General features: G+C 32.3%; 1 protein-coding gene across 24 annotated transcripts in view; it reads right to left on the minus strand.

The window, feature by feature from the left end:
• The window catches only part of LOC141380945 (cyclic nucleotide-gated channel beta-1), a 48,428-nt gene extending 36,681 nt beyond the window's left edge, over positions 1-11,747 (minus strand). For 10 of the 24 annotated variants that reach the window (XR_015526393.1, XR_015526391.1, XR_015526385.1 and 7 more), the window contains exons 1-10: positions 10,218-10,338; positions 7,958-8,036; positions 6,936-6,957; positions 5,852-5,915; positions 5,658-5,760; positions 4,470-4,498; positions 4,285-4,390; positions 3,494-3,533; positions 3,307-3,397; positions 1,683-1,780 (exon numbers count right to left, since the gene is read on the minus strand). The gene's annotated coding sequence lies outside the window, so the exon portion shown is untranslated. Of the gene's footprint in view, positions 1-1,682; positions 1,781-3,306; positions 3,398-3,493; positions 3,534-4,284; positions 4,391-4,469; positions 4,499-5,657; positions 5,761-5,851; positions 5,916-6,935; positions 6,958-7,945; positions 8,037-10,217 lie in introns of all 24 variants that reach the window. The other 14 variants (XR_015526397.1, XR_015526396.1, XR_015526395.1 and 11 more) reach the window with 6 other exon arrangements.
• Between the last annotated feature and the right edge of the window lie 922 nt (positions 11,748-12,669).

Genomic DNA, 12,669 nt, shown 5'->3' on the forward strand with positions numbered 1-12,669 from the left:
TCCAAATTGGGTTTTTACAGTGATGCTATCAGGGTACTTAAAGGGATAGTTCACCAATAAAATGAGATTCTGTCATCATTTACTCATCCTTCACTTGTTCAAAAGCTATTTGAAATTCTCCTGTTGAACACAAAAGAAGATGTTTTGAAAAACGCTGGTTGCTTAGATCCATTGACTTTGTATTTTTTTAGTACTATCAAAGTTCCTTCAAGGCAAATCTTTTCACTCTGCAGCCATCTTTGAAACGTCTCTCAGGCAGTGTGCTTGCATTTGGTCTTAATGGGGAAATTTTCCAAAACTGTTTGCCAAGCTTATGGTTACATTACATATTTGGAATCACCAATAAAGTTAAACAACAACCGTCTAAGTTTCATTTCTAACATCCAAATCAAATAAAATCAACATATTTTCAGGCTGCGCACTCAAATGGAACGAGATAACAACACCAACCTCATTTATGGCCATTCTACATATTATCATCTGCTAGATAATGCTTCGTCAGATCGTGCTGCTCTTCAGAAGTAATTCACAACTTGGTCTTGATGGCGAATCTCCTCCAGAAATGTCTTGGTTCATTTAAAAGTACTTTTTCTTAGGTCTGTGAAGCAAGTATTTGCTGAGATTCCAGTGCGTTTGTTGACCACCAAACCGTCGTAAAAGCACACGTCTGGTCCGAACTGCTACCCCAAAGAATCGTCAGTCTACAGTGAACTATGACTGGCTCCTGTACTAGTAGGCAGGGCTTCCTTCGCCATATTGAGCGTTACACTTTTCCCATTTAATACTATAGGAGTGTCATGTCTTGTGTATTCTGTAGGTACTATGGAAGTCTATTGGTTCCAGCAACCAGCATGTTTTAAAATATCTTGTTTTGTGTGCAACAGGAGAAAGAAACTGGAATAAATGATGAGGTAGTTTTCATTTTTCCGTAAACTATCTCTTTAAGTAAAGTCAATTTGTCACATTCAGTTTTTAAGTAAAATATTCACTTTTTAAGTGTATAGTGTGTCATAAAGCTCTTTGTGAATGTTAACGGTCTGCAAAGATCAAAGTGCAGTTATTCTCATCATTCCAGTGTTATTTCATGCATAAACCTACATAGGTTTTAAAATAATTTGCATAATGGTGGCATATATTGCTCACTCTGTATTCACAAACAATAGCCATCCAAAAAAAAATAGTTTCCATCCAAAAAAAATGCATTATCACTTTATTATTTAAATCATTTAGTTTTCGCCAGTAGAAACTTGTTCTTCACAAAAATTGTGATGAAACATTTTGGTCAACAAAATAACACTGTAAGGACTTGCTTAAACGGATAGGGTGAAATGATCAATTATCAATATAAAATATCATTGCTATTCATATCAAGGCACTGAGGAAGCTTCTAGAGCAACAATTCAGGTACTACTATTGTGTGTTTGGTTTCTGACACATACTATAAGCTTTAGACCAATCACAGATGACTGATATAATGCAGCACTTTTGAATTTTTAAAAATGTATCTAATATATACAAGCAGAGGTGCCGCTGGGGAGAAAGCTAGGAAGATATTATCAACATCAACTTCTATAACCTCCCTCCCTCCCCGAAAGGTTGTCCGAGGGCCCATGCCGGCCAGAAGTGACCCTGTATATAAGACTAAAGCCTTTATTTTTAAGAATGTATGGTTTGAACAATACCTTTGTTTGAGCACTGTGAGGACCGCTGTGAAGAAGAGCTGGAGTTTGGGTGTCTGGCCACATGATGTGGTATAGCGTTCTTTATCCAGTTTATTACCCTGTTCACACATTGAAAAAAAAAAATAATGTCACTTAGATCAACCTGTTTACACATGGTATTAATGGAACACTCCACTTTTTTGGAACAAGATTCATTTTACAAGTCACTTAGAGTTCTGAATCCATTCAGCCAATTTCCGGGTCTGGCGGGAGCATGTTTAGCTTAGCTTAGCATAAAACACTGAATCGGATTAGACCATTAGCATCTCACTCAAAAAATTCCAAATAGAATTTTGATCATTTTCCCATTTAAAGCTCAAGTCTTCTGTAGATACATTGCGTACTAAGACCAGTGGAAAATGAAAAGTTGCTATTTTCTAGAGTGATATGGCTAGGAACTATTCTCTCATTCTGGCATAATAATGAAGGGACCTTTGCAGCAGCAGGCATGATTATGTAATACAGTGTTGTTATCAAGATCAGCAACAAAGCCATCAGCAACAAAGCTATCCACAACAAAAGCCATGGCCCTCGATTATTACGCTGGAACAGAGTACAGCTCCCTGCCATAACAGCTTAGAAAATGGCAACTTTTCATTTCCAACAGTAAATACAGAATTAGAGTCAATCTTTAAATAGAAAAATTACCAAAAATGTTTTTTTACATTTTTTGAGTGAGATGCTAATGGTCAAATCTGATTCAATGATTTATGCTAAGCTAAGCTAAATGTGCTCCTGCCAGACCCGGAGATTGGCTGAATAGACAATAAATTTTAAAACTCAACTGTTTAACTGTAGGAGACTTACCTATTGTCCTATAATGTCCTAATTCCAAAAATAAGGTGTTTCTTTAGAAGGCATTTTGGTCAATTGGATCACAAATAGACAAACGAGACACATTTCCTTTTACTCCAGGTGTTTTAATCAGTGTATGGTTTTAATCTATCTTTTTTGTCTACTTTGACCAATTTCTTTGGAGTAGAGTCTGAGTGGATGTACAGTTGGAGTCAGAGTTATTAGCCCCCTTTTTAATTTTTTTACTTTAAATATTTCCCAAATGATGTTTAACAAAGCAAGGAAATTTTCACAGTATGTCTGTCAAATTATTATTTTTTTTTCTGGAGAAAGTCTTATTTGTTTTATTTCGGCTAGAGTAAAAGCGGTTTTTAATTTTTTTAACCCATTATTAGGTCAAAATGATTAGCCCCTTTAAGCTATATTTTTTTCCGTTTGTCTACAGAACAAACCATTGATATACAATAACTTGCCTAAAACTCTAACCTGCCAAGTTAACCTAATTAACCTAGTTAAGCCTTTAAATGTCACTTTAAGCTGTAGAGAGGTGTCTTGAAAAATATCTGGTCAAATATTAATTACTGTCATCATGGCAAAGATAAAATAAATCAGTTATTAGAAATGAGTTAGTAAAACTATTATGTTTAGAAATATGCTAAAAAAAATCTGCTCTCCATTTAACAGAAATTGGGGGAAAAAATAAACAGCGTGGCTAATAATTCAGGGGGCTAATAATTCTGATTACAACTCTATATAGTTTTTTCTGATCTTTTCACAGAATTTCACTCACTTTGGAGGGAACTGAGCAGACATTTCCATCTCAGGCCCCTCATCTTCTGATACCAGTTCTACTACTGGTATGTGTGGCAAGGGCTCCATGTCTGGGGTAAAAAAAGACACACAGTACATCCATGAAGTTAAAATGCTAAATAGCTCAATTGTTCAGCTCATAATTTTGCTATATTTTAAAATGCAACCTGACTGATTCACACCTGGAAGGTCCTTAGCATCATAAACCTGAAGTCAACAGAAAAGCACAACAAAAACAAAACATAAGACAAATGAAAGTGCAGAAAATTTTCCATCTGGTTTTATCTGTATTTTTTTTATATGTATGATAAAATATTGTTATTTATAATTATAATTCATTGAAACTATCTAATAGTGACATGTATAGTTTGAAATATATATATATATATATATATATATATATATATATATATATATATATATATATATATATATATATATATATATATATATATATATATATATAATATTATATTAATAAATAAATTAAACAGTTGTTGTTTACAAATGAATAATAATAATTGAATCAAGTTAATAATGATTTAAAAATAAATATTCACCTGAAATAAATATAACCTAAAAAAGGACAGAAATGAGAAATGTATATAAAATAATTTTTATATATATATATTATATATTTTAATAATATATTAATAATATATATTTATTTGTGTGTGTGTGTGTGTGTGTGTGTGTGTGTGTGTGTGTGTGTGTGTGTGTGTGATTTCTATTAATTTATAACCATTTAAATAGATAATATATATATATATATATATATATATATATATATATATATATATATATATATATATATATATATATATATATATATATTTTAATTTCTCTAAATTAACATTCAATATAATGGATAAAAGATGTTTATCTGTTTTAGTTATTTCTAACACTCGGTTAAATAATTCCTGTTGAAAATCAAGTCTTGCACATTTTGTTTGTTAACCTCTGTGACTTCTTCTGAATCTGGAGACTCTTCCCGCATGTATTTCTCATCCGGCTGCGGGACGACCTTTCCAATTCCCTGTGAGATCCAGCCAATAACACCAGTCCTGTCAAACATATCCAAGTCAAATGGCTGAAATGATTCTGGTGTGCTTGATAAAAGAAAGAGTAATGTTATTGGCTTACTTTTCTCCAGATCCTTCATCCTGCAGCGCCTGAAAGATGAATGAAAGAAATTTTAAAAACTTTTAAAAAAGAGCATATTAATCCAAGATATTGCACACAAGAACAGTCTCAGCACTCATCTGCCAATTTTAGGTCAATTTTTGGCTTTTCCTAAAGTGTTTTTTAGACTAATGTAAAAGACAATATCTAAAATTCCCTTTTAAATGTCATCTTTTTCCTGTAGATTTCAATTGCAACTAATTTTCTGGATAACAAGTATTATTTTCCCTTGCATTGAGCCATAAAGACTAACATAAATCAATATTTAAATTTTCATTTATATCTGCATTCTGCTGGTTTTTATGGATGGATTTCTTCATACATAATTTGTTTAAAAATATATAGAGAAGGGAGATTTTTTAATTATTTTCTTAATTATGGAGTGATAATAAGGCCTTTTAAAGTAAATATTACATTATTTATTAATTAAATAATTTAATATTAAAATTATCTAAATGAATCAAATAATCTGTAAATTATGTTGACATTAATATTTCTCATTTTCTGTAACTAATGGTTTCTTATAGGGATTTATAAAAAAACACATAAAAAAACGGGACTTATTAACATTTTGGGTCATAAAATGTGCATGTTTTAAATAAAAAATATAGTCATATATTAAAACAAGCTAGCAGCTTGCTAAATCATGTTAGGATGTGCCAATATCTGATAAAATACGATAGTAACATACAACTTTTCTAAAAATTGCAGCAACATGTTAGAAAATATTAACAATTTAATTAATTGAAACTATCTAATAAGAGCATGTATAGTACTGGCACAAAATTCACAGTTTTTTTATATCTGTATTCTGTGAGTTTGTTATTTTTGAATAATTTGCACAGAAAAAAAGGAGATGTTTGATATATTTTATGGCTGCTAACAGTATTTTCTCAATCTGATGCATGAAAGGAGCATAGTTGATTAAATAATACAGAATATCTTTTATTAACAAGATAACACCAGTGTTTTAACTTTTGTAAGTAAATAAATATTGCATGAATTTCATATTTTAATATTTGAAAAAACTTTTTTAATGCAATCAATTTTAATGCAATCAACTGTGTTGAGACTGTTAGGTGAATTTTGTTTTACCCTGTTCACCTGCATAGTTTAGCTTTAATAATATGAAGAGGTATAATCATGTACTTTAGCATCAGAGCTGGCTCTTGGGAGAAGTGGGCTTCCTGCTGGCTGAGGGAGTGCACTCGCAAAACCATTGGATAGCCAATTTAACATTCCAGCCTGGACACTGAAACAGACACAGATATTGGCGATATTCAGATTCAAACATACACAGATTATGTTTGTGTATTTTATAGATGACACAGGTTAAGACTCACCTGCCCTGTGAGGTTTGAGATGATTGGTCATCCTCTCTGCCTGGTCTGGATGAGTTGACCTTTTCTGCATGTCAATTAGAGATTATGGGTTAGTATTTTTATTGTAATAATGTGTTAATTATTATTATCTTAAACCATAATCCTAAAGATAAACATTATGTTTACAAGCCTTTTGCAATATACTGTTGTACATTATACTGTATTTCTTTGCATTATATACTGTTTTACATCTGCACAACTCTGGTTTGCACTCCTTGCCATGTGCCCTTAAGTGTAATTGTATTGTTTACAAATTTTTATTTTTGTACTTATATTTTTAGATTACATTTTAGACATAATTGTATTTATTATAATTTAAAGCTCTGCTTTTTGTATTAATATTATATGTTAGGCTCCTAGGGTCTGAAAGTAACACAGTTTTGATTCTCTGTATGTCCTGTGCATGTGGTTAGAATTCACAATAAAGCTGTCTTTGACTTTGACTACACTTACCAACTTTTTTTTGTTTTTATTAATAAAAAAAAATAAAAATCAAGATTGGTGTCTTATTCTACAAACCACTACAGTAATTTCCTTCCAAATTTTAGGTTTAAATGAGTAAAAAAGAAACCATGTTGCAGGACACAACTTTAACACAACAAACATTATAATAAGAAAGCAATATTTGGTTGTAATAATGAAATAATATAATGAAATATACATATATATATATCTATCTATCTATATATATATATATATATATATATATATATATATATATATATATATATATATATATATATATATATATATATATATATATATATATATATATATATATATATACGGTATATAAAATATACTATAATGAAAATGATATATTATCAGACTTTTATAGAGTATGAAAATGATAATTTTACTTAAACACATGCCTAGGAAGGTTATGTACACCTCATAGCTGTATATTAAAATATAAACTACATAAATTAAAATAACAACTAATTCTAACTACAATGTAAAAACTACAGTAGTACTGTAAAAAAATAATCCTGCTACAATAATATCTAAAAAAGTTATGCTGTTGTGTTATATGTTGTAAATGTACCTCGATTTGATGCTTTTCCATTCTTTATAAAAGAAAAAAAACAAGAGACACAGTTTAAGAAAATGAACAAATCAGAAGACAGTTTATGTGAACATTAATAACTCTTGCTCTTTATGATTAACTGTTTCTTATATGGGTTTATGAAAGAATAAACACTGGTTTAATCAGAGTTAAACACAAAATACATGAATACAAAATACTTTAACATTATAAAAGAGAAAGCTAAGAAACAGTCATATTATATGCAGGTTTTAATGAGTTTTTAACTGTCTGAAACAATATAGCAGTATTGAAGTGGATAGTGAAATATTTAATGTGCAAACATGCTAGCGGCTTGCTAAATCATGTTAACTATGCATGCAGCTTGGACATGCTAATATTGTAGTACTAAAAACATACAGTACTAACAACATGTCAGAATATCTTAGCCAAGTTAAAAAAAGTTTAAAAAGTGTTAAAAACATAGTAATTCGGCATCCTTAGCAACAGGGCAAGACAAGCTAGCAAAAAACATCTTTCTCCTTGAAATGTGCTAGCATTACTCACATATAGCATTATAACACAATAGCTGAATATATCATGAATTATCCAGCCTAATCTCACGAGGAAACGTAACTATTTTACATTTTGTCACTTTAGTGGCTTTTTCATACAAATTCAGTTGTGTGAAAATGTACGTTTTTAAAAGAAGGCGTGGCACCAAACCCCACACCTAAACACAACTGTCATTAGGGAATAAGCAAGTCATACTAAATTGTACGAATGAGATCAGACAATTTTGAACAAATTAGCCACTAAATTAAAAAGTTATGAACTGCCACAAGATAGCAATACAATTTTGCTTGCTACAGTTTATTTACAAAGTCTGAGATACATTTGGTATCAATCAACATATTATGTTGAATTTAGACAAAAATTACATTCAGGTACAGCATGATGAGGTTTGTTTGGTAATAATGTGCTAAAACACACTAATGCCATGCTACAAAAACCTGTGCATGTTAATGGACATGTGGGTTTACCGCAGTGATAGCCTCGTCCCCCAGATCATCCTGTGTATTAGGAGCATGTGGCACAACCTTCGCCACCCAGTTAAACATCCTGAGTGGAAAATAGGATATATATATCTCTTAAATACACATACAGTGTTGGTAACGATGAATAAAATCCTACTGTTTAAATAAAAAATGGAGTAAGAATGGAGGTCTTAACTTGAAATGAGTTACAACTGATTATGTTTCATCCTTGTCAAGCTTAGCTTAACACCCATGGACCCTGCCTCGGTGCTAATGCTAGTCTTATTTGCTTGAGTCAACAATATTTAAAAGCTCTTGTTGCTAATATTTCATCTTTGGGAAAGCTGAAGTTGAAGTTGTCCAAATTTGAGGGCATGTTTCCAGGGAAACCCCACAAGAGATTCAGTAATAGAATGAAGTCATTTTTTGCCACATCCTTTAGCAAACAGGGGCTTGATAAGCATGTTGGAGAACAATGAACATAGGTTTAGGATTAGTTCTCATGACTGCTTGCTGTAAAATTGTCAGACATGTCTGGAGGCAAATGTCACACTATTGCTAATAAGTTTTGAAGGATTTTTAAGGTCTGTTATGAAAGCCATTTATAATTAGCAATGATTAGCAAGTGGTGAATGGATTCAATCTTGTGTTATAAAGCAAAATGAACACTCCAGGCCCAGCAAAAACAAACATTGCAACAAAACACTAGTTTTAGGTTCCTGTTCAGTTATTTTTTTAAGAAACCAAATAATTTTTTGTTTTAAGAAAAAAATGTTAGCATGGTGTTGTTAGCATGATGCTAACATTTGTGTTAGCATTTAAAATGGCACAAAATGACATCTGTTGTTAGAATAACAAAAAATGTTTAATGTGTCTTGCTTGCCTCAATTTTCTAAATGGGTCAATGTCAAAATGATTGACGTGGCCAATCATTTTAAAGTAGGCGGGGTTTACAATTGACAGAAGCAGAGTGAAAATTCTAACGTGAATGTAAAGGATCTTTTTACTGAAAGCGAGATGAGATGGAATTAGCAAAAAATTTAAAACGACATTCTACCTGAAACGTACATTTACACTTATGAAAAACGTGACAGGGCCTGACTTAAGCTAGTCTTCCTCAAAAATCATACATAAACAAGCATAAAATCATACAATTCACTCATGTCACTTTCGAGTCATAGCCTTAAAGGTGTATTGCACGCATTTTATGTTCAATTTAATGCAAATGTGACAGGACTGACAGAAGCATGGGCACAATTATAAATTTATTTGTATTATATATTTTTGTAGTATTTATTTGTAGAATTTATTTAGAATTTCATGTTATCATTTACATTAATTGATTAAAAACAACTTAAAACTGCTATTTCTGAACAATTTTTTTTCTAAAAAGTATTTAGCATTACTATTAAAGCTGTAGATTCAATAGGGCTGAGGACAAGGACAATGACAGGGTTTGTACATTTGTAAAGTGTTTTTAATAAAGAACAAAACTCTCAGAACCAAATTCCTTTACAGAACAACTCACAGAAATCCTCCATTAGTCCCAGTTTTGGGACGAAATACGTTTTATTCACTGTATTTCCGTTTTTATTTCAGGAAGAGATCATGTACGTTTCTGGTAGAATGCCCCTAATATACGACTGTTGGTTTACTATAAGAAGGTTAAACAACAGTCAGTTGCCAATACAAACTATTCAACATTTGACTCAAATAAAAATATAATAGAATTAATGTGATTTGTGTAATCCTTGTGACCATACAAAAATAGTTTTGAATTTTCAACATATTTGTAATACAATTAAAACTTGAAATTTTTTAAATATTTGCAAGGACTCAACACATGCTTATGGCCTAGGCTAAGCTTATGTAACATATAGCTGATTCTGAAAAGGTTCAGCTATATTGTTTTATTAAACAGTTCTAAATTGACAAATATTTTATAACATCATTATTCTTTACTATTCGACACAAATGTTGTTCCTTTGTACATTATTTTTGTCAAATAATGGTGAAAAACTGTATATTTTTATGTGTCCTCTCCATCTAAATCGCCATAATGTAAAGTATTTGATTACGTATATCAAGTCCACTCGCAGAAACTTTAGAAATTTTAATTTGTTTAGGGCTGAAAGAATTACTATACAACACCACTACAAGTCATATCCTAAAACACTTGTCGGATTTAAATTACTGCTAAACCATCATCCTAATGTTGCAAAACTGTTGACTCGGTAAACAAATATTATAATAACAAATTTCCTACCTGAATGCTTAGCAGTGGCTGGGCATTCCGTGAGGATTGACACCATTCAGAGCGGACTTCAGCAATCTGTAAGGATTAGGATTGAGGCAGGACTGGCCTAACAGGATTAAATCTTGAAGGACAGTGCTACCACTCAGAAGATTATGCTTAAAAACAATGGGAACTGTTAACAAGATACAATGAATGGTACAGTTAATGTCAAGAAAAATGGTTACATTCGGAAATGGTAAAGTTTCAGTTTAGATGTTTTTATAGGATTTACGCATAAAAGTTTTGACTCTAACAAAAAATTTACTTTTTTCCATTTTTATTATCTTGCTTTGCTTACTGGCCTGGTTCAAGAATTAGTTCGAATTAGCATATACAGCTAATAATAATTAGGAAGTAGATCCATGTGAACTACACATGATATAGAAAGTTCATTATCTCAGTTCCAGTATGAGGGCTGACTAAACTGCGGTGTTAGATGGGATTTAAACACATTGCAGGATAGCCTACATCTTCAGTTCCCCGCAGTGAGATTAAATCTTTAGCTAAGATTCAGATAGAATTTGTATCATACAGAAAACACAGTTTTGCCAACAACTGGTAAGATTTGGGTTTGATATAATTAATCAGAGTTATAGGAACCAGCAGAAAGAACGCTAATTCACGCTACATGCTAAATTCATTAACCTAAACTGCCTTGCTACTTACAGCACCTGAACTCTGCATTCAGGTCCTACAAAATGTAGGACAGTTTACATTGATTCATTGACTTTTGAGATTGACTGCATCTAACTTGTTGCTTTCAGAAGCCAATGCTATGGCTATGCCAGGTCTGAGTAGCTAAACGGCAGCAGATCCAATAATGGGATAAAGGCAGGATAAGCTCTGAACCAGCGAAGGCCCGACGCAACTGATCAAGGGCAAGCTAATGCCTTATAGACACAAACCGCAGCTGTTTTCAGGTAAACTATAAACTGATCTCAGGTAAGTTCCTGAAGAGTGCCTCTTTCAGCACCCTCTACCATGTCGTCATCGAGTCCTCGAATTTGATTGGAGGAAGCGTAGAAGAGAGTTAATCTAATCCTCTAACAGGATATTGCCGGAGAGAGTGAAGAGAGGAGGTCCTATGAGTTTGTTTGGGAATTAAAATGAGAAAGGGTGTAACTGGCTTGCTCTGGATTGTGAAGCGTTTCAATTCTGAATACAAGCAGAGAAATTTGGTATGTTTAAGTATGCTGTGGTGATTATGCATTTCCCTCACTTGACAGGTGTGATGTCAAATGAGTGTAGTAAAAAGAGCCAAAATGGCTGCTGTTCCAGTGAGCCACTGCTGGTAGATGTTGGATTTACATCACCTGACCTAAAAAAAAAGCATCTTTTTTTGGTTAAGTCCAGCCATTAATCTACTTACGACACTAGGGGGAGAATCAAACAACCAAATGTTTGGTAATAGTTCATATAAAAATGTACAATAGAAATTTTGCAAAGACTATAGGCTAATTGACTAGCATTATGTAAAGCTAGTTCAATAAAATCCTTGCTGAGTAGTTGTTAATAATCAACTAATTAAATTGAAATATTTAACGCATTAAAAAAAATGTCTAAATAATGTGCAAATTTTATAGTCTATGCTTGCTGGCTAATAAGATAGTGAAATGCTATGCTAGTTTACTGAATTAGTAGCTAACCCTAACCCTTAGATTTTCGCATTTGTATTTTTGCATCAAACAAAACCAGAAAACCAAAAAAAAAAAAAAAAGTTGTTTCTGTGTGTGTGTGTCTGTGTGTGTGTGTCTGTGTGTGTGTTGTGCATGACTGGATCCTGTAGTCCATAAATGGCGGATTTTGCTAACGGATCCGTTAGCGTTCTGCACTTGCTAGATCACTGATAATCATAACAATGTTAACACGTTGTATGAATACATTAATTTTGTGTATAAGCTAAGCTAACAGACTAACTGGTTAATAGAATGCTAAGCAATAGGGATGCTCCGATCGATCGGCCGAAAATCGGTATAGGCCAATAATCACATTTAATGACTCGATCGGTACTCGCCAATATGGGCAATCTGATGAACCGATTGCTGATTGTTCATGAGCTTACAAGCAGAGAAAGACACACGTGTGCTCCTGTATATTATACAAATAGCCTACAGCAGCCACTACTCGTGAGGAGGTAAATGAATGAGGGTGTAAATGATCAATGTGCTCGCATCACAACAGCTAAAATATATACAGATTAAAAATTAAGCACTGAGTGCGACCTCTGTTTATACAGTTTATTTGTGAGACTCATGTGAGTGGTGGTCTCTTTGTTGCAAGTGCAACCATTGTATTTACCCTGTTTTGAGCTGCTGTGACATGAGCGGATCAATTTGTATGTCTTACCCATTCGAAAATTACCTAAATGGTAAAAAGCGATGTGTTTAGGGATAATATGCAAGATTCTTAATTTATTCACTTA

The sequence above is a fragment of the Danio rerio genome, chromosome 25, assembly GCF_052040795.2.
Source record: "Danio rerio strain M-AB ecotype USA chromosome 25, GRCz13ab, whole genome shotgun sequence".
In the NCBI taxonomy this organism is placed as follows: Eukaryota; Metazoa; Chordata; class Actinopteri; order Cypriniformes; family Danionidae; genus Danio; species Danio rerio.